Source organism: Acomys minous (assembly GCF_964271855.1).
Source record: "Acomys minous genome assembly, chromosome: 11".
NCBI lineage: Eukaryota > Metazoa > Chordata > Mammalia > Rodentia > Muridae > Acomys > Acomys minous.
This window is the reverse complement of record NC_140492.1, coordinates 36,092,711-36,119,796: the sequence shown is the minus strand read 5'-3', so window position 1 is coordinate 36,119,796 and position 27,086 is coordinate 36,092,711. Positions and strand designations below refer to the sequence as shown.

Here is a 27,086-nt window from a genome sequence, read left to right as displayed (position 1 = left end):
GGACAATTATAAAATGAGGCTCAGGGGCTACAGCATCTAAGAGGCCTAGGTTCAAATTCCTACAGGGTTTCAAACTAGCTGGGCCCTTGAACGAAATGCCTTCCTCCTACAGAAGAGTGCAGGTACTCTTCTTTATCTTGTGGTCTGCCATGAATAGTCATTCTTTTTTCTTTTCTTTTTTTTTTTTTTTAAGATTTATTTATTTATTTATTTATTTATTTATTTATTTATTTATTTATTTATTGGTTTTTTTCGAGACAGGGTTTCTCTGTGTAGCCTTGGCCATCCTGGACTCACTTTGTAGACTAGGCTGGCCTCGAACTCACAGCGATCCACCTGCCTCTGCCTCCCGAGTGCTGGGATTAAAGGCGTGCGCCACCACGCCCAGCTCCACCAGATATCTTTATAGATGATTGTGAGCTACCATGTGGTTGCTGGGAATTGAACTCAGGACCTTTGGAAGAGCAGCTGATGCTCTTAACCTCTGAGCCATCTCTCCAGCCCATGAATGGTCATGTAGGCCTGAGATTCAGTCTGTGATCATTGCAGACTTGTCCTTTCCATCTCATCCACTACTAAGGCCTATGATGCAATGAGCTCAGGTGACAGCATTGGTTTGGGTAGAAATGGCTCAGATTCTTGTACAGGTGGTCTCCAGTGGGAGGTGCAGTTTTATGGGGGTGTAGAAGACTTGTCCTTGTTGGAGGAAGTGTCACTGGAGGCAGGCTTTGAGCACTTAAGGACTCCCAGTGATTCCATCTCTCTCTGATTCCTGCTTACAGTAAAGGGTGTGAGTTCCCAGCACCCTGCCTCAGCCACCATGCCTGTCTCTTGCTTCCATACTGTCTTTATCATTATGAACTCTACCCTTCTGGAACAGTGAGCCAAAATTAACTATTTCTTCTATAAATTGCTGTGGTCATGGTGGTTTATCACAGAGGCAGAAAAGTAACTAGGGTGGTTGTCAACAACTGAAGGCCTTATAGCCCACGTAGCCTCCTACTTAAAGCAAAGAAACCCACCCACCTCTTTGTTATTGTACAATTTGCATGCAAATGCTACCATCTGTGGTTAGTGTTATTAAGTGACAAAAGTACCTTTAGTTTGCAGCTCGATTCACTGTTATTTGTACAAAATATCTCAGGTGCAAAACTGAAGCCATCTTTGAACAAGAAATCTCTAGACAGAGAAAGAAAAATATGACCTTGTAGCCTGTGACTGTGATTAAAACGGGACGCATATTTGTGGCTATAGTAAACAGAAGCATAGATTGTTGACTAGTCATAGCTAGGTGATTTCTAATAGTATAATTAACTTTGACAAGTATTTGTATTACATATGCATAACCTTTGGTCTGGCTATTAGCCTCAGGGGCCACAGGAACAAAACAAGCTAAAGTAGCTACACTATATAGATACCTAGTGCACTCTAACACCACTGCTTTATAGCAGTTATTTTTGTTTAGTTGGTTGGTTGGGGTTTGTTGTTGTTGTTTTGTTTTGTTTTTGTGAGACAGGGTCTCTCTGTGTAGCCTTGGCTGTCCTAGACTGAAGGAACCAGCCCCCTTAAAGACCCCCATTAAGGCCAAAGTCTAGAAAAAGTCAGCCTACCAGTCCTCCCTTAAGGACCTCCATTAAGACCAAAGCTTGTAAATTTCTAGAGGGTCCAGCTTGAGCCAAGGACGGACAGATATCAGAATCACTGTGTGTGTGTGTGTGTGTGTGTGTGTGTGTGTGTGTGTGTGTGTGTGTCAGGAAAAACCTTGAAGAGCCCAACTTGACTCAAGGTCTCAGTCTGTGCTCAGTCAGGGTCCAGCTGGACTCAAGGACAACCAGCTGTGTTTAAAATTTCCTCTACACCTCTCCAACTAAAAAAGTTCGTAAATGCCCCCTGTGACTGCTTCAACCAATCTTTTCCATAGGTCAGCTTGCCCCTCCACCTATTATCCAACCATGAAATGCCAAGGCTTGTAACCCCCTGCTTGCAGCTTTTCTGCCCAAATGCCAACCAATCACATAATATAAAACTCATTTCTTTGTCTAAAACCTATAAAAGGCCCATGCCTCTGCTTCTCAGAGTCTGCAGCTTGAAAGAGCTGGGCAGACTCCATTGCATCGGCTCGGTAAATTCCTATGCATTTGCATCGACAACGGACTCCGTCTCTTAGTGGGGACTCCAGGAATAGACTTAGGGATCTCTCTGGAGGTCTCAGTCTTACAGGACTGGCTTTGTAGACCAAACTGGCCTCGAATTCACAGTGATCCACCTGCCTCTGCCTCCTGAGTGCTGGGATTACAGGTGTGTACCACCACGCCCAGCTTTAGCGTACAGTTATATAACATACACACACACACACACACACACACACACACACACACACACACACACATATATATATATATATATATATATATATATATATATATCAATACAATTCACTCTACAGTAGACCACATATGTGATGGTAGTCCCATAAAGCATTATAGCAAAGTTGAAATTTTTTATTGTTTTGCAGCATTGCAGCCATTGTAACACCTTGGACATTATATTTACTCCTGTGTTCATGTTGATGCAGGTATAACTAAACCCACTGCATTGCCAGATATCCAAAAATACAACATCCAAAAATATAGCACTATATCCTATCAAGGCAGTATCCAACATTCAAGAGTCTGAGGCAAGAGGATTCCAAGTTTGAAGGCAGTCTACAAACCTAGCAAGTTCCATCTCCAATTTGGAAATGAATTCGATTTTTGCCCTAGGATGTGTGAGGCCTTGGGTGTGGATCAACAGTAGATAATAAAGGAGGAAGAGGAAGAAGGGGGGCAGAAGAGAAAGGGGGGGGGTGCTCTGGGAGGTCAAGGACGATCTTGCTCTGGTCTTTTGAGGGCCTGTTCTGCACTGGCTGCAACCAGTGTAAACTAGTCTGGTTTGCAACTGAGAACCAGGGAGTCACCCTTCTCCACCCTCCCATGTCCTCTGGGTTGCAAAGCAAACACTTTAACACTTGAGCTGCCTTCCCAGCCCTATACTTATCCTATAAGCTAAGTGATGCTATGAAATATGTTAATATGAAATACGCCCAAGGGTAGTAATACACTACCACTGATTTATAATTAGGAAAAATATTTTTATATGTTTGTCATTTATAAGGTTTGCCACAACCCATAATAGTGGCTTGGGCTTTGCTTTCGTGAACTGTCCTGTCATTTGGAGCATTCAGAGCAAGTTTGAGACCTGTATACTGCATTCACAGTAAGTACCCTAGCCAGTACCTTGGCACCATAATTTTACTGTGCCTTTCTAAGTGTAGATGTGTTTAGAAAGAGAAATTCTTACTGTTGTGTTCTAGTTGCTACAGCATTTCATATGGTAACACGCTGTACATGTTGGGAACCCGGAAGCAATAGCCTGTGCCATATGGCCTAGGTATGTTGTGGACTTGGCCATCGAGTTTGCAAGCCTATAATCACCTAACAACACCTTTATTAGAATGTAGCCCAGTTATCAATCATCATCTCAATAATGTACCGATCATTTTATGGGAGAACAGATGGTTAAAGTTTAAAGCATTTATCTAAGACTTTACAGTAGGCTGACTAAAGACGAGCCTCTAGGCCTCACTCTTCCGTGGAAATAAGGGCCAGTTTGGAGAAAATGTCATGAAAGTGATGGGACAAGAAACTACTTAGAAAGTTGTAAGCAAAATGTTCACTTTACCAGGCAAAGTAAATTACAAGGGTCAGACTTCAGGCCATATGTGAAACTCTGGCTGTTTCAGATTTTCCTGGATTTTGATTGATCAGTAACTTTTGGACTTGGGTAAAATTGTGCACTATTGGTAAGTCTTTAACATAAAAACCAGGAATTAACATATTCTAGTGTCTGTGTGTGCTTTGTTTGCTTGCTTTGGTTTTGATTTTGTTTTTTTTTTTTTTTTTTTGAGACAGGGTCTCTTTGTGTAGCCTTGGCTGTCCTGGACTCACTTTGTAGACCAGGCTGGCCTTGAACTCACAGCAATCTGCCTGCCTTTGCCTCCTGAGTCCGGGGATTACAGGTGTGCACCACCACGCCCGGCTGTTTTTGTTTTTCAAGACACCATTTTTTTTTCTGTATAGCCCTGGACATCCTGGACCAGACTGGCCTTAAACTCAGTGATTCTCCTTCCTCTGCCTCCCTAGTGCCCTCATGTAGCATAAATTGTGTGCTTATGAAAAGAAAATGTTTCATTAAATGACTTTGAAATAAAAATGTAATTTGTAGCTGGACATGGTAGTGCACTCCTTTAATCCCAGCACCCAGGAGGCAGAGGCAGAGGCAGAGGAAGGCAGATCGCTGAGTTGAAGGCTAGCCTGGTGTACAAAGTGAGTCCAGGACAGCCAAGGATACACAGAGAAACCCTAACTCAAAACAACAACAACAAAAAACAGTTTGTCTATACCTTTGTACAAAGAAAATTAAAAGCCCTCCTGTTTAGATTTTATTCCTAATATAAATGAACAAAGAAATGGCGCTCTCTTTCTTAGATGAACATTGTGTTGCAAACTTCTATGTAAATGTGAAATATGAAAGTTAAACTTCTATGTAAATGTGGACTATGAAAGTCAAAAGTCCGTAGTGTGCTCTTAGGTAATGCTTTTAGCATAGTATCTAAATCATAGTACTTTCCTTATATGCAACTTGAAGTTTATGTCATGAACATCCTAGCATTTGCCACGTCCATAGTCAGGGCATGAGTGTTAGACAGGAGTTTCAGGTGCACAGGATTCTGGATGCAAGTCATTTATTGTGTGTTCTTGTCAAGGTCCCAGATATAATTTTGAGGGAGCCTCATTTTCTCTATTTACAAATCGAGGTATATGTGCCTTCTCTCTCTCTCTCTCTCTCTCTCTCTCTCTCTCTCTCTCTCCCTCTCTCTCTTCCTTTTACCCTCCCCTATGTATGTGTGAAAGAGAAGAGAGAGGCATTGTAAAAGTGTGATACGGAATGTGACAAGATCCTCACATGTGAGCTACAGCTGGGCTTTGACTGCGTGTTCAGACCTACAGGACAACTGCTCTGCAGCACTATAAGTGAATATGCTATTATTATCTCAAGAGAAAAATCAAGGCTACACAGTGAAACCCTGTCTTGACAATCCAAAACCAAAACCAAAACATTTTAAGACGTATGAAAAATTATAAATAATATACCTGTCTTGACCACATCGGTAGAATAGGCAGTTGGGTCATTTTCACGTTCTTTAGAAAAGCCCAGTTTTTGAAAGTGACTTTGGGAAAGATCTTTAACTCTACATACTACACCGAAAGGTGAACAAAGTAAGGCCAATGGCATGTGTGTCTTCAGGAAAAAGAGAATTAGATAAGGTGCTAATATGATGAAGATGTACTTGAAGATGATGATTCTCCTCGATTCTAGAATTCTGTGGCAATTCTAATAAAAATTTACTGGGTGCGTAGCCATTAAGATTCCATGACACGCTGGGCGTGGTGGCGCACGCCTATAATCCCAGCACTCGGGAGGCAGAGGCAGGTGGATCGCTGTGAGTTCGAGGCCAGCCTGGTCTACACTACAAGTCCAGCACAGCCAAGGTTAAACAGAGAAACCCTGTCTCGGAAAAAAAAAAATAAGAAAAAAGATTCCATGACACTAAACTGACTATAATCTTCTTTCTCAGAGTAATGAACCTCCCTCCCCACATTTCAGCTCACACCACAGGTGTCCTCCAGAAGGTAGGACCAAATATGCCCGCTAGGGTGAACACTACCTAGCTCATATGAGCACATCATGTGGACCTGGGGAAAAAAAAATATTTTTATTATAAAGGTTGAAAGCAGAAGCATAGGAATTACTGTTACATAGAGTAAAATAATCCATGAAAGTAAGAAACATTCATTAATGCCAACTCCTGTGAACATTTTATCTGATGTTTAAAAATTAGATGTTTACTCAAAGTCTAATTTGTGATAAATACCAAGTATATAATTTCTCCTAATAACACTCAAAGGAGACTGATTTAAATATTTCCTTCTGAAAAATACCTTTTTAGCAGAGAACTACATGTCCCCCCACACAAGCTTCTTCCCTCTTTTTCTTCTTCTTTTTCTTTATTAACTCCTAGCAACACTTTTTATATTGGTTTGTCTATAGGACCTAGTGCCTGCTAGGTAAGTGCTCTCCTACTGAAGTATTGCTATATTTCCAGCCTTAATCTAACTTTAAAAAATATTTAAGTTTTTCCGAGACAGAGTTTCTCTGTGTGTAGCCCTGGCTGTCCTGGAATCACCCTGTAGACCAGGCTGGCCTCAAACTCACAGAGATCTGCCTCATGCACCACCACACCCGGCATAATTTTACTTATTTCAAGACAGAGTCCAAATTGTCCAAGCTAACCTTGAATTTACTCTGTTGCCCAGGAAGGCCTTGAACTTGTGGTCCTCCTATCCGACCCTTCTGAAAAGTTGGGATTACAGGCCTGAACCACCAGGCTGGGCTCCAGCACTGATTTACTTCAATATGATTAATATTTAGACTATCTACCTGGGAGGCAATCTACCTACTTGGCAATCAAGTCTTTGTGATCTTTAAGTGATATAGATTCGTTCCGTGACTTAGAATGCTCATGACATATATGGTCCAAGCTCTAATCAGAGAGTTGCCACAACGAAATTATAGGCGACTATCAAATGGCATAAACTATGCATAGCACAAGAGTGGAGGCATCTCTTAGGCCTGAGTGATATATGCTGAGATCCAGATGGAGAAGAAAGGGCCTTGTGGACTTGACCCTGAGCTAGGAGAAGGCAGCGGTGGGGATGTGGAAGAAGCACTCTGGGTACTGTTGTGAAGTTGGCCTGGATTGTCCATAGCTTGACTTTCTCTGATAGATTTTCCACACCAACCTATTCTTCTTCTTTTCTTTCTTTCCTTCTTTCTTTCTTTCTTTCTTTTCTTTTCTTTTCTTTTTTTTTTTTTTTTTTTGTGTGTGTGTGTGTGTTTGTTTTGTGTTTTTCTAAGACAGGATCTCTCTGTGTATCCCTGGCTGTTCTGGAACTCACTTTGTAGACCAGGCTGGCCTTGAACTCACAGGGATCTGCCTGCTCCTGCCTCTGTCACACGTTGCCTGGCTTGTTCCCATTTTTATGCTTTATAAATGTATGAAATTTGACTTTTACCAAAACCCAGCACTAATTCTTCTTTTACCTTTTGCCTGCATTCTGTCCTATCTTACACCTCTATAATGTCAACACCTTCCGTGTCCTCTCAATTTCTAGCATGCTTGCTTATTTTAAAGGGTAATTGACTCTCTCACTTCTCCTACCTCTTGTCAGGTCCTCTGCTTGTTGTTATATTTCAATATACATTCCTGGAAACCCACTTGACTGCAACAGAGATAGTCCATGGGTCAGTGGATGGACTATCTGTTTATTTATTTGTTTCTTTTAGTTTTTTGTTTTGAGACAGGGTTTCTCTGTGTAGCCTTAGCTGTCCTGGACTCACTTAGTAGACCAGGCTGGCCTCAAACTCACAGAGATCCACCTGCCTCTGCCTCCTGAGTGCTGGGACTGCAGGCGTGCACCACCATGCCCGACTCAGTGGATAGACTTTTAAGACAGAGACAGAGACAGCGTACCAGAACCTCTCCTCTTCTGATGGAGAAGGAAAGCTCCAGGCTGACTTGCATTTGGTATCACTTGCCAACCAGCCCCTTCCCAGCAGAGAGAGAGCTGGCTGAGGAGGTGCACATAGTTGTCAAAAGAGTTGAGTTTAGTGAAAAATGTGGATAGATGGCAGGGTTCTGTGTGGAAACCCAAGCCATTATGACTCCATCTTGTTGCTAGACTTCACCTTAGGCCTATCCTTAGGCCTGTCCTCAAGGTCATCCCACTTACTGTAAAAATCCCAAACTATTCCAGAAAAAGAAACACCCTAGGCCTGAGCCAATCAGGTGACAGCAGGAGAGCACCTACCATCCCCAGATGTTAAGCATTTCGTGGTCAGGCTCCACCAAGCCTCTAGCACCAAGCCAACCTTGCTAAATGTCAACCTATCCTGTAACTGCCATACTGGAAACTCCTGTTCTTTGCCATAACCAGGATTAAAACCCTGCCTGAGGGTAGTTTGGGACTCTCCTACTAATCCGCTGCTTAGGTGAGGTTCAAGAACTGTTGGGACAGACCCTTTGTAGCGAGTGTGGTGGCACATGCCTTTAATCCCATCATTCAAGAGGCAGAGGCAGGCGATCTCTGTGAGTTCAAGGCCAGCCTGATCTACAAAGCGAGTCTAGGACAGCCAAGGCTACAGAGAGAAACCCTCTCTCTCTCTCTCTCTCTCTCTCTCTCTCTCTCTCTCTCTCTCTCTCTCTTGATTTTTTTCAAGACAGGGTTTCTCTGTTAGCCTTGACTATCCTAGACTCACTCTGTAGACCAAGCTGGCCTCGAACTCATGGTGATCCACCTGCCTTTGCCTCCCAAATGCTGGGATTACAGGCACGCGCCACCATGCCCAGTGAGAAATCCTGTCTTGGGGGAAAAATAAAAATAAAAATAAAGGCTCTTTGCTTTTGCATATGGCTTTGGACTCCTGGTGGTCTTTGGGGATCTAGTGATCTGGGCATAACATCTGCACAGAGTAAGTAGTTCTACATTAGTTTTCAACTCCTAAGCAAGAGGCAAGGTCATGAAAAGGGAATACAAATTTGTTGTTTCACAGCATTCAATTAAGATAATGGTATGTGGCTGGGAGTGGTGGTGCACACCTTTAATCCCAGAGCTCAGGAGGCAAAGGCAGGGGGATTGCTGTCAGTTCGAGGCCAGCCTGGTCTGCAGAGTGAGTCCAGGCCAGCCAAGGATACACAGAGAAACCCTGTCTCAAGAAATCAAAACACACACACACACACACACACACAAACAAAAAGAAACACACACATACACACACACAAAAAAAAAGAAAAAGAAAAAAACCAAAACCAAACCAAAACAAAAAAGATAATGTTTTCTTGCGAGTATCCTTATTTTCGTTCCTCATGTCTCATCCTCAACTTCCCAAAGTTGGACTGTTTCATCTAGCTAGTGTTGTGCTCATCCCTTTCTTTAGCAAAAGGGTTCTGAAACAGAGACTATAGACAATCTCACATTGTGAAGAGCAGTATTACGAAGTCACTGTCATGCCACATATCCTTTTCTCTTAAGTGGCAAATGGGAAAGACTTAGAAGAAATCCTTCCATCCTCCCTGTGAACCTTTGTGTCATGCTGCGCTTCTTCGACGTAAAACGCATGAAGAACACTCCGTCTTTTGAACACCCTAAAATGGGAATAATTTCCTCCACCCACAAAAGTCACTCCCACCTTGGACAGACGTTCTAACCGTCTGCATGAATTGAAAGTCAGAGCATTTGCTTCTTTTTATAAGATTCTAAGTTCTTCAGAATGACTAAGGACATGTTCACGCTTTAGGCACAGTGACTCAGCTTTTCCGTTTTTAGTAAATGTTAAAGAACCTTTCCCAAGGCTACATATCTCAAGTCCAATTTGACATACAAAGGTGAAGGCGGGGGCTGTGAGTTCCTGAGTGCAGCCGTCCTATTTTGCTTCAGTCAGTCCTTCCCCAACCTTTAGCTCTTACAATCTTTCTGCTTCCTCTCCCTTGATTCTATTTTGGTCCTCGTGGTCTTTTGTATGAAAAACGTTCCCCAAAGGCTTGGGTGCTTGAACATCCGATCTCCAGTTGGTGGCGGTGTTTGGAAAGGTTTTGGGGGAGGTGCAGCCTTGATGCAGGAAATACCTCATGAGAGGTAGGCTTTGAGAGTTGAAAGCCTCAAGCCACTTCCTGTTTGCTCTCTCTGCTTTGGGCCTGCAGCTAAAGATTCCTGTTCCTGCTCGCCATCTTACTCACTGTTTGTAGACTTGTCGTCCCCCCACCATGGAGCCCTAAACCACAGTAAACACTTCCTTGAAGAAGTTGCCTGGGTCTTGGTATTTTATCACAGCAACAGAAAACTAGTACACTAGGAATATGTTCTACCTCTGACCTATGCTTTCAGCCTAATTCTTTTTTTTTTTTTTTTTTTTACTCCAGACAGGGTTTCTCTGTTTTGCCTTAGCTGTCCTGGACTCACTTTGTAGATCAGACTGGCCTCGAACTCACAGCAATCCACCTGCCTCTGCCTCCCAAGTGCTGGGATTAAAGGCGTGTGCCACCACGCCATGTGACACAGCGTAAATCCCAAATTGGATTGTAAACTTGTTGATAGTGGTAATGACAACAGAAATGCTTCAAAGCATTTGCTGATTTGTGGAAAAGACAACAACAAAAAAAAGCCTGTACAATTCTTTTGGGCTGAAAGATTATCGTCATTCTAAACCTGAAACTAGGAAGCTATGTGTCTTAAAGTGTTTGGCAGCTTTTTGGGTCCTTATCATCACCTACATTTCCACAATGAAGGTGATGTTCAACCACCTTGTCCACTACGTATCAGCTGGCCTATAAGGGAGTCAGAATGAAAAACTAGGGCTGTACTTCTCCAAGCCTTTCTGCTTTATAATACATTTTTATAAGTGTTATAAATTCATGTCTTATATGCTTAGGGTTCATTAGATAATTTATTTTAAAATCTTCATTTTTTTCAATCATCTTTTTTTTGTTGTTGTTTCAGATATAACTCCCAAATGCAGCATTGGATTATTAAAGTGTTGGGTGGGGATATTAGTAACTTGCAATGGCATAAAGTAAAATAATCCAGGCAGGTGGTAGAGGCGCACATCTTTACTCCCAACACTTGGGAGGCAGAGGCAAGTGGATCTCTGTGAGTTCGAGGACAGCCTGGTCTACACAAAGAGTTCCAGGACAGCCAAAGCTGGTACACCGAGAAACCCTGTCTCAAAATTTAAAAAAAGTAAAATAATCCTTCTTTCTTTACAGTCATGAAAATTAAACTAAAGCATTTTCTTTCTTCTTTGTAGGAATGGGTTGGAAGAAAGAGCTATCATAAAGCTTCGACCTGTACATGGCCTTGGCCTGGTCATTTGGACATAGGAATGGATGCTTTCTTGTTCGAGGATGCTGTGTCTCCTATCGCCGATCCAGAGGGCACAAGGAGGCTGACAGGTTCTCTGTGTATACTGTTCTCTGAGGGAGTCTCATGGCAGGGCCTTTCAGTGAATATGACAGCTGCTTAGCATAGTTGTCTATTTGGCTCCGGTATGGAGTCCTTAGGGAAAGTGTATACATCCCCACCTTCCTTCCAGAGCGAGCCCCACCTACCACAGGCAGGAAGGATGAGGGTGTCAGGTCGGAGAGGAGAGGGCCCGACATGGAAAAGACATGGTGTTGTTGGGTAACCAGGATAACTTTTGGAACGTATCCCAGAATGGGCTGAGGAAGCATATCTCAGTGGGCTGGAAACTGTTCAGGGATTTTGTAATCAAGTGCTTTAGCTTCTGCATGGGGGAGGGAGAAGGTGAGAGCAGTGAGGTAATCAGGACGGCAGTGTCTGCCAGGAACTTTAAGTGAGCGAGATTACCAGTGTGCTTGAGAATATATCATTCTGGGTTTTAGAGTTCAAGGAATTACTCCTTCCATCTTAGTCTGTCTGTCTGTCTTTCTTTCTCTCTTTCTTTCTTTCTTCCTTTTTTTCCCCCACTTACCTTTGACACTCAAAAAAAATTTTTTTTATGTCATCTTTAGAACAAAGGGGCTATGATTGTCATTTGCTTGAGGGCCCAGACTAAACCAACAGAAGAAATGTAACATTTATTTATAAACACTTTCATGCATAGTCCACAGAATATCCTACTGGAAAAAGGAGTTTGTTTTGCTATGTGAGTCAAGCCAAGAGCTTTTTATAGTTGACTAATGTGAGGAACTGCATTTAGCTAAACTTCCTGAGAAACGTCTCCCCCCCCCCCCAAAAAAAGGTGATTAATTTTGTGGGCTAGATACTCAGAGGCAACTACCAGAAGAGCTGATGAAAGCTTATAAGATCAGAGTAAGCTCAATGAAAAATTATAAAAACAGGATGTTAGCCTGACCTAGGCATGGCTACCTATGCAAACTGAGTGACTACTGAGTATAGCTCTAGTTCATTTCAATAGATCTGAATATCTTGACTATCTGCCATGGCTTTGTAGCCACATATTGGCTACAAGCAGGAATTCGAGTATCTTTGTCTTGTTTGATTTCCATATTATAGGTTTACTCCTTCCTTCGATGATCATTTCCCGTTGCCCCTAGTAGCATTTAATATATGATTCTCTGTATTGCAACCATATGTTCAAATTCCCTCTTCTACAGTTTACCAACACAAATGCGGGGAGAATCTTACCATTTCCTACTTGCAGTTTTGCTATTTGTGAAATTTGAATGGTAGTAGCTACCTCTGGCACCGTGTTAAGGTTTAGGAAGTAAGGCCCGGCATAATGGCCAAGCCTTTAATCCCAGCACTCAGGAGGCAGAGGCAGGCAGATCTCTGTGAGTTCAAGGCCAGCCTGGTGTACATAGCAAGTCCCAGGCACCTAAGGCTACACAGAGAAGCACTGTCTGAAAAGGAAGAAGAAGAAGAAGAAGAAGAAGAGGAAGAAGAAGAAGAAGAAGAAGAAGAAGAAGAAGAAGAAGAAGAAGAAGAAGAAGAAGAAGAAGCAGCAGCTACTAAAACCTGTGTCCGTCCCACACAGCCAGGCATTCCATAATGAAAAGGCTATCTGTGGTTTGGAGTACAGAACACATCACCATTTGAAAATTTAAAAAAAAAATCTATTATTAAACATATGCAGAAAATATTAAGTGTAATGGGGACTGTAAATTTGATAATTTTAAGGCATAACTGCTATATTTGCATAGGTTTTATGGAATGTGGGTACAGCCACCCAGCAAGCAGTCAGGTGCCAATCCAGGGTGCTAAAGAGTTGTGTATGTGGTGGGGAAGGGCTGTGCTTTTCTGGAAGAATACTTGTCTAGCATACATGAACCTCTCTTCTCCATCCTTAGCACTGCATGTAATTCCAGCATTCTGGAGGCAGAGACAAGAGGATCAAGGGTTCAAGGCTCAAGGCTAGCCTGCACAACGTAGCAAGTTTGAGGCCAATCTAGGTTGCACAGAACACTTCTCAAGAACAACAACAAAGAAGACGGGGTGGCAGCTCTGCCTTCTGAAACTTGGAGTTGCTCCAGGAAAACTGTAAACTGTCCTCCATGTGTCTTGGCTGTTTTTAAAAACCATTTTCTATTACGTAAAGATGAATGCATCCTGACTGACTTAGGAAACAAAGAAACTTTTAAATTATTTAGTTTGTTATCTAGCGTCTATCTATCTATGATCTACTTACATATTTATTGTGACAGAGTTTCTCTGTGTAGCTCTGGCTGTTTTGGAACTCACTCTGTAGACCAGGCCTGCCTCAAACTCAGAGATCCTCCTGCCTCTACCTCCCAAGTGCTGGGACTAAAGGCTTGTGCAACCACAACCACTGCCCAGCTAAATTTAATTTTGTTTGTTTGTTTGTTTGTTTGTTTGTTTTCGAGACAGGGTTTCTCTACGTTATCTTAGCCATCCTGGACTCGCTTTGTAGACCAGGTTGGCCTCAAACTCAGCTATCTGCCTGCTTCTGCCTCCCGAGTGCTGGGATTACAGGCATGTGCCACCACACCCGGCTAAATTTAATTAATTTTGTCCTTAAGTTTTCTACTTTTCAAATCTGTAACTTGGAAAAATAAAGCTTAAAATTAAGCTATTGAATCTTAGCATCATCAATAACTGATGTGATTTGACACTAATTAATAGCACCTGGAAAATGCTTTAACTATGTGTCAGACACAGTGATTGCTGCCATGAAAATCCATAAAATGTATGCAATTGCCCTTTGATCATCTCAATTTGGATTTAATTGTTGACTGTGACACAGAAATATCATAACACAATACATATCCTTCACTAACTTGACAATTATGGATGGTTTTTTGTTTTCTCTTACCCAATATCATATCTCTTCATTGATCTATCTCCTGTCTTTATGAAAGCAATTAAGTCAATAACCATAACTAGTCTGTGAATAGTTTTCCTAGCCAAGGCATTACTAACCATAAATATCACTAATGCTAAAGTTCTTTATGACACCTTAGTGCATTCTCTCTTATTTTTGTTTTGTTTTCCGACTCAGGGTTTCTCTGTGTAGCCTTGGCTGTCCTGGACTCACTTTGTGGACCAGGCAGGCCTCGAACTCACACCGATCTGCCTGCCTCTGCCTCCCGAGTGCTGGGATTAAAGGCGTGTGCCATCACATCCAGCTCAGTTCTCTCTTATTTTTGATAACCTATACAGCCGTGAGATCTTGGCAGCATATTGCCCAAATCCTTCTTCTACTGATCAGAAAACAAAGACACAAGAAATTATGGGTTATGGGCTAAGACACAAGAAAGGGATCAAAGATACCCAATGATGAATGGAGGCTGTATTACAACCCACCTGACTATCAACCTCAAGCTCCTATAAGATGAATTTTGAAGTCATTGAAAATGCCATAGCAGCCACTTTTCCTACTTAGATGGGCTTTGGATTTTCTTTAGTTATTATTAATTTATTTTAGACAGGGCCTCTCTATGAAGACCTGGATGACCTGGAACTCACTATGTAGACCAGGCTGGCCTTGAACTTACAGAGTCCATTTAGTGTTGCTTACATATAAATGACTTCAAGGTTGAGTACTTGGCATTGGATAAGGGCTCTTCTCTGGCAAGGACTACTTCTCTCTCAATAGTCCCTTCTGGGTTTTTTTTTGTTTTGTTTTTGTTTTTGTTTTTGTTTTTTTTTTTTTTTGAGACAGGGTTTCTCTGTGTAGCCTTGGCTGTCCTGGACTCGCTTTGTAGACCAGGCTGGCCTCGAACTCACAGCCATCCGCCTGCCTCTGCCTCCCGAGTGCTGGGATTAAAAGCATGCACCACCACGCCCAGCTCAATTGTCCCTTTGTTTTCCCATGGGTTTAGTGCCCCGGCCTGCCGGGGTTCGACTAACACTCAGGAGGAAAATTTTCCTGTATAGGGACAGAACACATGACACGAAGAAGGGGGCAAGTCTGCATTCTGATCAAACCCCGGTTATTGAGAAATTTCACAGAGTTTTTATAAGGCATAGGGCAGGGAAGCATAACACTATGGCAACCCAGCTGCAGGCTATCTCAAGATGCGAGGAATTCCAAGCAGGTCACAACATCCTGCCACACCGAATATTTTGCTATCTTTATCTAATCTAACTGTTAAACTACAACAGGGTGGCTCCATCTAAATCTTACCTTTAGTCTAACTGCTGAACCACGACAGGGTCAGCTGGTGTCTGGTAAATGGCAGACTGCTGGAAAAATAAGAATCTAGGCTCTGACAAGATGGCTGAACATTGGCTATATAGCCCGTTCCCTACAGTTCAGAGCATGAGACTCAGGTCCCCAAGCTGACAAGGCAAGCACTTTGCTGCATGAGCTCTCACCAACCCCTGCCACTCTGTCACCTTCTTTCCTATTTCTTTGGCTTTTCCTTCATGTCCTTTTCACTTTTCTCCCTTGTCCACTTTGACCTCCTTTAACCTCTTCCATTCTTTTTCCCCTCATCATTTTCTTTAAAGAATTCTTTGCTGGGGCTGGAGAGATGGCTCAGAGGTTAAGAGCACTGACTGCAGCCAGGTGTGGTGGCGCATACCTTTAATCCCAGGACTCCGGAGGCAGAGGCAGGTAGATCGCTGTGAGTTCGAGGCCAGCCTGGTCTACAAAGTGAGTCTAGGACAGCCAAGGCTACACAGAGAAACCCTGTATTGAAAAAAAAAACACTGACTGCTCTTCCAGAGGTCCTGAGTTCAATTCCAGCAATAACACGGTGGCTCACAACCATCTATAATGAGATCTAATGCTCTCTTCTGTCATTCATGCAGGCAAAGCACTGTATTCATAATAAATAGATAAAACTTAAAAATTTTTTTCAACTTCTTTGCTGACATAAAGATTTATATAATCATGGCATACTACACACTGCTCTCAACTATGCACACGCTGTGGAATAAGCTAATGAAGCTAATCATCCTGCATTGCCTTACAGACCTTTAGTTCTTTGTGGTGAAAATATTTTGTTGTCTTGGAGATGTTTACTATAGATTGATGTTAATGATAGTAACAATATTAATAAATATCATGGGGCCAGAAAGATGGCTCAGAGGTTAAGAGCACTGGCGGCTCCCCCAGAGGTCCTGAGCTCAATTCCCAGTAACCACAATGGTGACTCACAACCGTCTATAATGTGATCTGATACCCTCTTCTGGCCTGCAGGTGTACATGTAGACAGAGCACTATGTACATAATAACAAATAAATAAATCTTTAAAAAATAGATATCATGACTTTTATGTTTAATATAAAGGCGATGAGATGATAAGGTAATAAAGGTAAGGTAATAAGGTATTAATAAGGTACCAGATGCCAGATGTTACATTGTAGAGGAGATTATTAAATGAACATGGGGAGAGAAGGAGATAGGGGAAGGGCACCCCAGAAAGACAGTGACAGAGGAAGAAAGAGGAAAGAGAGGAAGAGGAAGAGGAAAAGGGAGAAAGAGACCTTGTGGAGGGTCTGTTTTTTTATATGGCCCTGGGCAGGGCCACGACCCCATGGCAGGTAAGCAATGACATCACAGATAGGCAGACTGAAGCAGAATCCTAACATTCCTACCTTTTCCTATAATTAAAAAATGAGGAGCCGGGCGCAGTGGTATATGCCTTTAATCTCAGCACTTGGGAGGCAGAGGCAGGCTGATCATTGTGAGCTCAAGGCCAGCATGGTCTACAAAGCAAGTCCAGGACAGCCAGGGCTAACACAAAGAAACCCTGTCTTGAAAAAAACAAAAAACAAAAAAATACCCAAAAAACAAAAAAAGCAACAAAATTTCTGGATTATATAGTGAAGGGGAAGGAAAATTCTGCCCTGAAAATTCAAGGTAGAGGGCAGGCTATGTCAGCCATGTTCTGCAGCAGATAAGGACAGAGGAGTGCTGGGAGAACCTGGAGCTGTCAGTCTGGGGCCTGGAGCACACCATTTCAGCCTTTTGCAAATGGATAAGGGTGAAGTAATCATCTTAACTACTTCCTGCTGACAGTAGGGCAGCAATTCGGGGTTTAAAAAGACTGAAATGTTGGCCAGATTCCAGAAGAACAGGCTACTGATTTGCTGTCAAGGGTCTGAGAACATCTGCATCTGGGAAGGACAGTACAGGTCCAGCTAGGAGGAACCATGCAGGCCCAGCTAAGAGGAGCAATGCAGGTCCAGCTGGCAGGATCTGTGAGGTTGGACAGGAGCACTTGTGAGTAGCTGCTTTGATGATGTCCCAGATGCAGGAAGTCTGACAGAATACTAGAACATATATGTAGGCAGAAGACAAAGTTAGTAGGTTGGGGAGAAAATTTCCTTTAGGGGTACATTTGAAACTCTTGGGAGAGCAAAGAGAAAAGGCAAGACACGATGCTGACAATGTGTGAAATTTTTGGGAGAGTGAAGAAAAGATCTGGATATAGGGAGCTTCCTTCCATTTTACCCGATTGTTGGCAATAATCAAAACGGTTTAGTTTTGGATCTAAGTTTGGTTGCAGAGGTGTGTCAACTTAGAAGCCCTTACTGTGGGTGTAGGGATTTGGAATTCTCAGAAGGCATCCCGGAGGAGACTTGAGAAGCACCGGATGGACTATTTTTCACGGGGCGGTGGAGTCAGTAATATGTTTTAAAAATGACATGTGTTATCTATAGGCCCAGCTAGCAATCAATCAAGATACAGACACTTGTTATATTTTAAAATAGCCTTAGTTAACCTGGGGCAGGACAGATATCAATTCTCTAAACTACCTCCCATAGTGGGACAGGCATGGGATCCCTGCCCCAATCCCATGCCATCTGCTTCTAATAACGTCTATCAAGCTACCTCCCAGCCATAATCCCATATACTTGCTAATGTTCTTCATCTGGGCCAGATTCTCCATCCTTGCTGGCCATATGCTTCTCCTCCACCTAACCCATGGTGGCCCTCCTCTCTTCACTTCAGGTCTTTCTCCTTTCTCCTCCTGGCTGTCTTTCTTCTTCCCAGGATTCCTCTCTCTTTCAAACCCCACCTATCTCCTTTGACCTGCCCAGGTGGGATGGCTTTTTATTAAGCAAAAAGTGGGTCACAGACAGCAAGCAGCAATTAGCATCAAAATATATCAGACCATGCCCCAACACAGAAATCCATTAGGGCATTCCAAAACAAACAAACAAACAAAAAATGGACAGTGACCCAAGGAACAGGTACAGACTGGTCAGTGGCTCTTCATCCCTGACCAGTGACCAAGAGTGCAGCTAGATGGTGGATTGAGCTGGCCTGGAGATGTAACTACCTAATGCACTGGGATTTAGACAGTGGCTACAAACAGCAAGGACAGCTTCAGGAAAGAAGCTACCTCTGAAAGCTCACTCAATGTGAACAAACCTACTTGTAGGTCAGCGAAGAGGTTTGGGGTTGGGTCCCTCGCTCCCAGTGAACCAAAGAGGTGTCGATGGTCTCTCAGACAAAGGGAAGTGTTTATGGAACTAGGAAGGGGGAATTTAGTTGATGTTGGGTGCAGAAAGGTAGTTAGGGAGAGAGGAGTCCCAAAACCACTGAAAAAGGGAAGGAATCCCACCCTTTGATATAGGTGATAGGTGAGAAACTTAGGCTTTGGTTTTACGGTACTTATCTGGATTCCATTTGACCTGAGAGGTTTTTTTTTTTTTTAGCTTACAAGAATCGTAAGTTCATAAAGGGAGATAAATTTAGCATCATCACTGTTTGAAATCTGCAGTGAATTACACATTATTAGATATGAACACATTGTAGGGAAAGGCAGTAGACACAAAGTGCAGCAGAGGCTTGGGAAAAGACCTTTGTGTTAAAAGCACAAATGATCTGAGGTAAGCTTAGGGAAGGCAGAAGCCTTTCTGGCCTCTGTGGAACAGTAACATGGGGAGGACAGAAACCTCCTGAGAACAGAAGGCAAAAGCATTAGTACATATCATGAAAAGAGAGGCTTCTTCCCTGTAGAAGACTGGAGGAATATAGTGCTGAGCATAGCTAGCTGCCTTCCAAGCAGTTGACTGAGGCCAACGCACCAGTTTTATGATTAATAAAAAGACAGTAAGATAACGTAATAAGGTATATAATTTTAGTACAATGAGAGACATTTTAAGAAAAAGACAATTGAAAAGAAATTTAAAATCTTGGAACTATGATAGGATCGTTTAGTGGAATGTTTTATGATAGTTAGATTACTAAACTAGAGCACCATTGATCAGTGTCCACACTCTGAATAGTTAATACAACAATAGCATAGCAACAGGATGAATAAAACATCTTTTTAGACATTTTAATATCCATAACTTGTATTTGCCAACTTAAAACATGTTCTTAAAACACCTTCTTGGAAGCTTAAAGTGAAATTGCTGTAAGTAGTCACTGTCCTTTAGCTAAAAGAATGGGAAGGCATCTGAAGCCTGATTATCTTTAACCTGAGGTCTGTGAGTAAGACCAACCTGTCTGCCCTTTTAAATAAGAGATCTAGATGTCTTAACTAACTAATGAGTTGACTAGCTATCAAGCTAACATCAGCTTAGCCGTTAATGTGATCAGAGACCTGAGAAAGATAAATTGTATCCTAAAGGAATCTATGATTAATAAACATGACAGAGATGACTAGTAGGTCATATCCCAGTAAATAGATAGTTGCCCCAGTTGTCTCCCATGGCAGAGACAGTCTTGCATTAGGCACAGAGGATGAGAGGCTGTTTCTGTGGAAGGTGAACATGAACATGGAAGAGACTGACCTCACCTGTGTCAGGCAACGTGAGACAATGACTCTCTGGGTGTCCATGGGTTGATCCATAGCAGATGTTGCGAGCAGTTTTGCTCCATGGCCAGAAACCACAATCTATGTTTGAAGTCACCTGCCCTTGTGTCCAAGTCTTCTGAGACCTTGGGGAACTACTCTTATGATCTGGGAATCTCTTTTTTTTTTTTTTTATAACAAATTTACACATGTTAAATGCCATATTCAGCAGATCTCTGGTAAGTTTGAGGTTTAGGATATTTGAGCTAAGCGCTTTTCTTCTTCTTCTTTTTTCTTCAAAACAGGGTTTCTCTGTGTAGCCTTGGCTGTTCTGGACTCACTTCGTAGACCAGGCTGGCCTCGAACTCACAGAGATCTGCCAGCCTCTGCCTCCCAAGTGCTGGGATAAAAGGTGTGCACCACCATGCCCAGCTTTACTTTGTAAACATAAAATAGAATGTTATGATCTCATTCTATGTTTGACCTTGAAAATATAATTAATTACATTGGTTGACTAAACTACATTTTTGAACCTGTTAAAGGACTTGATCATTTATAAGATCTTAATTAAAGCTAAGAGTTACACAGAGAGTAGAACAGTTTCCTGTATGATTAATAACATTACATTTAGAATTTTAAGGTAAACATGTTTTAAGGCAGTGATGCATGCCTTTGATCCCAGCACTTGGGAGGCAGATGCAGGTGGGTCATTGTGAGTTCGAGGCTAGGCTGGTCTACAAAGCAAGTCCAGGATATCCAAGGATACAAAGAGAAACCTTGTTTCAAAAACCAAAATATAAATAAATAAATAAATAAATAAATAAATAAATAAATAAATAAATAAATAAAATTTAACATTGTAAACAAATGAATGTTAATACAGCAGAACATTATACAATCAGTTGACTAGGAAGCTTTCAGGAGCCCTGTGGGAGAAACAGCATTTATCTTGTTAATTTGAATAGACCTTTATAACTTTGAAATAAGAAACATTTAGAACCAGGATACAGTACTGACTTAGCACAGCTGCTAGTCACTAGTCACTGTGTGGAGAAGGTTAACTCCTCCCCTGGCCCGTCTGACCGGCCTTGGGCAGGCTGGGCTCGGGGCGTAGGGGCCATGCATACGCATAAACACTGAATCTCCAGCATACCTGTGGTGGGAAGGGGGAGGGGCCAGGGCAGAGACAGGAAGCAGGTGACGGTCATCTTTACGGTTGCCCACAAAGATGGTGGCTAGCCATGTGGTAGTCCTTAAAGACAGAGGCGAGCCATGTGGTTGCCCCTAACAAAGATGGCAGCTTAGTGACCTGGTAGGCAGAGGCTAGCCATGTGATTGCCCCTAACAAAGATGGTGGCCAGTCACGTGGCTGGTGCGGAGAGCAAGCGCCTCTTCCACATAGCGACTGTAACAGCAGGCAGATTTAAAATGCTAGCACGCTGCCACAGATGCCCAGCTGCCAGCGCAGGGGCATGGTTGCACAGCTGGCTGCACGGTGGTTCTGCCGACCCCATTCCATCCCATCCTGTCTGGAGGCTCGGCTCTGCGTAACCCTCCTGAAAGCTTCAGAGCCGGAGGCTAGTATCCCAGAACAGCAGGCTCGGTGATGGCCGGCTGTGATCAAGATCCATCAGGTAGCTGAAGGAGCAGCTGGCAAAGCATGGCCAGCCCAGAGTTGCTTCCCCAGAGGGACCCAAAACTGGTAGTCCACACCAAGGTTCACCTCGAATAGCAGCACCCTTGGGAGCAGGTGCCATGTGTCACAGTGAATTACCTTTCTGCCCTGGGTCCCGGGAGATAGCGAAGCAACAGAGATTTGTCTCAGCTTAGAATAATGGTCTGAAGGTGATGGGTTAAGACCAGAATGAATGGAGATTTAGAATGAAATTTGGAACAATGGAGTTTGATATAAAGGATTCCCGGTTTGTTAGTCCTGGAAGAGCCTTCCCTGCATGGGCCACCAATTTTGTAGTTAATAATTAAAGCAGTAAGATATAAGGTAAGTTAAGGTAATGAAGGTACCAGATGCCAGATATTATGTTGTAGAGGAGTTTATGAAATGAGCATGGGGAGAGAAGGAAAGGGGGAAGGGGTACCGCAGAGAGAGAGAGAGAGAGAGAGAGAGAGAGAGAGAGAGAGAGAGAGAGAGAGAGAGAGAGGAAGAAAGGCGAGAGAGGAAGAGGAAGAGAGGGAGAGAGAGACCTCCTGGAGGGTCCTGGGCAAGGCCACGCCCCTGCGGCAGGTAAGCAATGACATCACAGGTAGGGGGACTGAAGCAGAATCCTAACAGTGACCTTATCCCTCCAACTTAACTCAAGTTTTGCGTAATTTGATTACTCTCTCCCCAGTCTCAGCCCTTCCTTAGCCCCGGCAGCCACTCTCAGTTTCTCTGAGCCTGGGTTTTCAAATTTTCACCTATAAGCAAGATCACGTGGTACAAATTCTTCTGTGAATGGATTATTTTGCTCAACACAGTGTCCTCCACATGCATCCATGCCACTAAGCTGCCTATCCTCTTACTGTCTAGGTAGTCTTTTGTTGGACCCTGCTGCTAAGGTCGAAGCCTAGCACTACCTGATAACCTGAGCTTAGTTTGGGGGGCGAGGGGAGTGCGGAAAGCCAGGCATGGTGGTGCACTCCTTTAATCCCAGCACTCTGGAGATGGATTCCTGTGAGTTCCGGGCCAGCTTGGTCTACAAAGTGAGTCCAGGATAGCCAGGGATACACACAGAGAAACCCTGCCTCGAAAACCAAAAACAAAACAAAAATAAGGACTCTCTTTGTTAGCAGGGTTTCCCCCTTCTCAGCCTGGGTAGCCGAATCCCCACATCCTCTACCTGAGGAATGTCATATAGTCCTTAGGGAAAAAGCAGGTTCAACTCCCTTTCTCCTGGTAGAACCTGTTCAGCAAGCACCTGGAATTCCTGGGATTCCATCCTATTGCAATACCCTATGGTCCCAGCCAATCAAATGCATTACCCTTCAAAACCTTCCCACTGTCCGAGGTTTTTAAGTCCCCGTTTCACATGAAATAAATGGGCCAGCATCATCTATTTCATCAAAGATCTTTTGATACTCATCATTTATCCTAAAGAAGGAAGGGCTCCATTTCTCCCTCAAGAACTCATTGCTGGATCTCTGGCTTGACTACTGGTCAGGCAGCCATGCACTGCTGGCTGCTGTAAGCTTCTGACTTGACCCCCAGGCAGTGCAGTGTCCCCATGGATTACTGCCACCATCTTTCTTGCCTTGCTCCGCCCACACCAGTGCCCATCAGCAGAAGCAAGAGGCTGGCTGTTCTTGAAGCAGCCATTCTGTCTGCCCTAATAAAACCCAGCTCCTGTCTAGTTGCTCTCAATAAAATAGCCACAGCCTCAGACTTGCTGTGTCCCCTTCAACAGACAAACAAATAAAAAACAAAACCCCATGCCTTTAAATGCAGATGTTTGACATTTGTAGTTCATGAAATAGTTGAGTTTAATTTTCTGTCTTGTAAAAAAAGAAATCTAGTATCTATTGAAAATAGAGTGTGTGGCCATGCCTAGTCTAGGCATTTCATGCTTTTTAGCAAATTACCTATTTGAGCAACACAAAGAACACCAAACTTAAACGAAATCTTGACCACAATTATTAAAAATAATTTATGTTGTTGTCGTCGTTTTGTTTTTCAAGACAGGGTTTCTCTGTGCAGCCTTGGCTGTCCTGGACTTGCTTTGTAGACCAGACTAGGTTTGAACTCACAGTGATCCACCTGCCTTTGCCAAGGCTACACAGAGAAACTCTGTCTTGTTGGGGGGGGGGGCAGGGGAAGAAAGAAGAAGAAAAAGAAAAACCAAACTAAAACAAAACAAAACACACACACACACAAAAAAAAAAAAAAACCCAAAAAGAAACAAAAAAACAGAATTTGTTGAAACTTTACCTGGTTATCATGTCAATTTTAGTAAATGTTTATATGTCTATAAAAGAGGGTATATTCAGTTGTTTTTGTTATTATGTTTTATGTCATTTAAACAAACACTACTGTCTTGCTTAAGCAGATAGCACATAGCAGTTAAACACTTGTACATATTCTTGTAAGGACAATGATTACACATATGTACGAATTGTCACAGGACTGTAATATCATCAACCTGGAAGCACAAATGCTCACCAATGTAAGAAAGAATAAACACAATATGTCACATTTAAACAATGGAGAATCTTCAGGGTGAGTGTGAATAAACTGCTGCATGCAAGCCAGATTATATTTTACAACATAATTGTAGTTGAAAGAAACAGGTACAAGCTGGGCGTGATGGCACATGCCTTCAATCCCAGCACTCGGGAGGCAGAGGCAGGTGGATCTCTGTGAATTCAAGGCCAGCCTGATCTACAAAGCAAGTTCAGGACAGCCAAGGCTATATAGACAAACCCAGTCTTGAAAAATCCAAAAACAACAAACAAACAAACAAACAAAACAACAACAAAAAAAAACCCTCACATCCTATCTCACCTCCTTTTCCTCCCTCCAAACATGCTTCTCACTCACTCCATCTCAAATCATGGCTCTTTTTCTTTCTTTCTTTCTTTTAATTTCTGTGGTTTTTTTTTACATATACATTTATATTATTACACATGTATGCAGTAGATTACCTATAGCAAGAAGAACCATGACACAATCAGGAATTATATAAATGTTACATTCTTAGCATTTTGGCTATTTGTATTTGACAGCCTTGAAGGAGACATCTTTCCTATCTTGGTGCATCTAAATTTCTGAATGTAAATCAATCTCCATCATGTATTGTCATTATCAACTTAGAATACCTATCTAGACCTAAAAACATCTTAAACCCTAAGCATTTAAACTTCATTGTAAAACTAAGCTACGTGGTCTTCAACTCCCTCAGAGACTTGAGAAGGAATAAACTTGATTATCTGAGTATGCCGAGAGTGCAGGTTAGTAGCTTTCCAAATAAAAAGATGACAGAGACAGTTTTCTATCCGAATAGTCACCCAATACTCTTTATAATGTTGGAGCATCTTCTTCAGCCCTCTGGCCCAATATATCTGACAGACATATTTGTGAGGCAGGAACTATTGAGGACTTGCTTACCCTGTCTTGGCAGAGTTTGGCCATCAACTCTGCCTGCAATCAAGCTTGCCCTTTTTAAGACAGAATTCTGTCTGTGGTAGAAAAGAGGACCTTTTGCCCAGCAGCTGGTTTGCTACATTTGAAGCCATCTCCATAAGGAGGTTCATTGATGTCCATCATCCTCTTTGAGGTAGGCTGAGCATTGCCAGGAGTTAACCTGTCTCATTGTCAATGAATCTTTAAAGTAATAAAATGCTTCTTGTTGACTACTGAACCCCTATGAATTACTATTAGAGGCCTTTCTTCATATGGCATGAATGAAGATTTATAGAGGTCTTCTTTTCCTGCTCATGCAAAGAGCAGAAATCCAGCCTTAATTGTTCTGTGCATCATGCACACCTTATACACTTATAATTTTAGGACTGTGTAATGCTTGTGAGAAATTATATGCTTTCAGAACAAAAGAACCAGATACAGACATTGGATCAGACCTGACAGGACAAATTCATTGCAGCATACTGGACATTGACATCCTGTTGGAGAAAGAGGTTAAAAAGAAGGAAGGGGGAATATAGAAATATATAGGGAAGATAGAACAAAAAATAGATTAGTGACTTGTCACTCACAAGGTATTTTTAATTCACTGGTATAGAATTTTGTATATTGATGCAAAATAAGTTTAATTCTAGATACAATGGTATAGAATTCATTTTTTGTTTTGTTTGTTTGTTTGTTTGTTTGTGACAGGGTTTCTCTGTGTAGCCTTGACTATCCTGGACTTGCTTTGTAGACCAGGCTGGCCTTGAACTCACATCAATCCTCCTGTCTCTGTCTCCCAAGTTCTGGGATTAAAGGTATAAAATTATTCTTCACACACATTATATATATGTATATGTATTTATATGAATACATGTATATATGTATATATATATTTCTACTCTAATATGAGTTATTGTACCCATATAACTCAATTATAATACAATATTTACTCCCAATGCTTTGAAAGTGCTGTAGCAAGCTGTTTAGGAGAAATAAGTTATACAAATTAAATGTTAGTAGATTAAATCATGGACATGTCAATTGCTAGTCTACTTTTATCACAAGAATATACATCTTAGGTGCAGCAGATAGATATAACTCTATAGAAAGATAAGGTCTTCAAGCCAGGTGTGGCTCATGCATTTAATCCTAGCACTCGGGAAGCAGAGGCAGGTGGATCTCTGTGAATTTGAGGACAGCCTGGTCTACAAAGTGAGTCTAGGACAGCCAAGACTACACAGAGAAACCCTGTTTCAAAAAAACACCAAAATACAAAAAACCAAAAACAAAACAAAACAAAATGATAAAGTCTTAAAAAACCTCCCAGAGACATGCAGAATATGGCTCTTTTTCTTTAATATTATCATTACAAATTATTATCTATCTATACCTATCTATCTATCATCTATCATTTATCTATCTAATTTGAGAGTAAAATATGGGGGCTAGAGAGATGGCTCAGAGGTTAAGAGCACTGACTGCTCATCCAGACGTCCTGAGTTCAATTCCCAACAACCTACATGGTGGCTCTCAACCATCTATAATGAGATCTCGTGCCCTCTTCAGGAGTGCACGCACATATGCAGGCAGGACATTGTATACATAATAAATAAATAAATCTTTTTTTTTTTAAGAGTGACACATGCCTGTAATCTCAACACTCTGGAGGTAGAGGCAAAAAGATCGGAGTTCACAATCAGCCTTGGCTACATATCAAGTCTGAGGCCAGCCTGAGTTACAGGAGATCCTATTTAACCACTCCTTCCCTAGAAGAAAAGAAACAACACACACACACACACACACACACACACACACACACACACACACACACACGATAAATGATAAGTATAGACAATTGCTGGAACAAAGGGGATGTTGGTACACTGTTAGTAAGAAAACAAGTCAGGACAGCCATTGTGGAAAACAACACTGAGTTTTTATTTAAGTTATTTATTCAGATTACATCTCATTTGTTATCCCCTCACTTGTATCTTCCCATTCCCCCTCCCTCCCTCTTTCATCCTATTCCCCTCCCTAGGTCTGTGACAGAAGGGAACCTTGTCCCCCATTATAAGATCACAGCCTATCAGGTCTCTTCCTGGTAGCCTGCTTACT

General features: G+C 42.2%; 1 long non-coding RNA gene across 1 annotated transcript in view; it reads left to right on the top strand.

Moving 5' to 3' along the window:
- The window catches only part of LOC311608685, a 34,060-nt gene extending 17,700 nt beyond the window's left edge, over positions 1 to 16,360 (top strand). Inside the window, exons 4-6 of the long non-coding RNA XR_014783080.1 lie at positions 3,154 to 3,255; positions 10,963 to 11,107; positions 12,986 to 16,360. This is a non-coding gene — a long non-coding RNA (uncharacterized lncRNA). The remainder of the gene's footprint in view (positions 1 to 3,153; positions 3,256 to 10,962; positions 11,108 to 12,985) is intronic.
- Positions 16,361 to 27,086: the final 10,726 nt, after the last annotated feature.